Here is a 993-nt window from a genome sequence, read left to right on the forward strand (position 1 = left end):
TAGACCTCATCAGAAGACTCTGCAAAGTGACAGGGTAAAGATCAACATGCAAAAAATCAGTTGGATTTCTCTATAGCAGCAACAATAGCACTGAAAAGGACATTAGGCAAGCAATATCATTTACAATAGACTCCCAAAGGAAGAAATATTTAGGAATAAACATAATCTAGGAAACAAAGGACTTATACAAAGAAAATTATAAAACACTATTACAAGAAACCAAAAGAGACCTACAGAAGTGCAAGAACATACCATGTTCCTGGATAGGAAGACTCAATATTGTGAAAATGCCAGTACTGCCCAAAGCAATTTACACATGCAACGCAATCCTAATAGAAATTCCAACAACATTCTTCAAAGAGATGGAAAAGACAAGTACTAACTTTATATGGAAAGGAAAGAGACCCCAGATAAACAAATAAATTCTTAAACAGAAGAAGAACAAGGTTGGAGGTCTCTCACTCCCTGATGTAAAAATTTACTACGTGGCTACAGTGGTCAAAACAGCCTGGTACTGGTACAATGAACGATACATTGATCAATGGAACAGAATTGAGAATCCAGAAATAAACTCAACCACATACAGTCAAATTATTTTCAAAAAAGTGCCTAGGCATATTGCATGGAGAGAAGAAATTCTCTTTAACAAATGATGCTGGCAGAACTCGAAAGCGATGTGCAAAAGACTGAAACAAGACCTTTACCTCAAGCTCTATACAAAAATGAACTCAACATGGATTTAAGATCTAAATGTGAATCCCAGAATTACGAAGGCCATCAATGAAAAAATAGGGACAAATGTGAGGGTACTATACCAGGGCATACACAGACTACCAAACATTTTGAAAAGTACACAAACAAAAATAGACACAATAGATGAGTGGGACATAATAAAAATTAAAAACCTATGTGCATCAAAAGACTTCACCAAAAGAGTAAAAATGGAACCCACAGAATAGGGAAAAAATCTTTTGCAATGACACATTAGATAAC

The sequence above is a fragment of the Chrysochloris asiatica genome, unplaced genomic scaffold, assembly GCF_000296735.1.
Source record: "Chrysochloris asiatica unplaced genomic scaffold, ChrAsi1.0 scaffold00066, whole genome shotgun sequence".
NCBI classification, from domain to species: Eukaryota; Metazoa; Chordata; class Mammalia; order Afrosoricida; family Chrysochloridae; genus Chrysochloris; species Chrysochloris asiatica.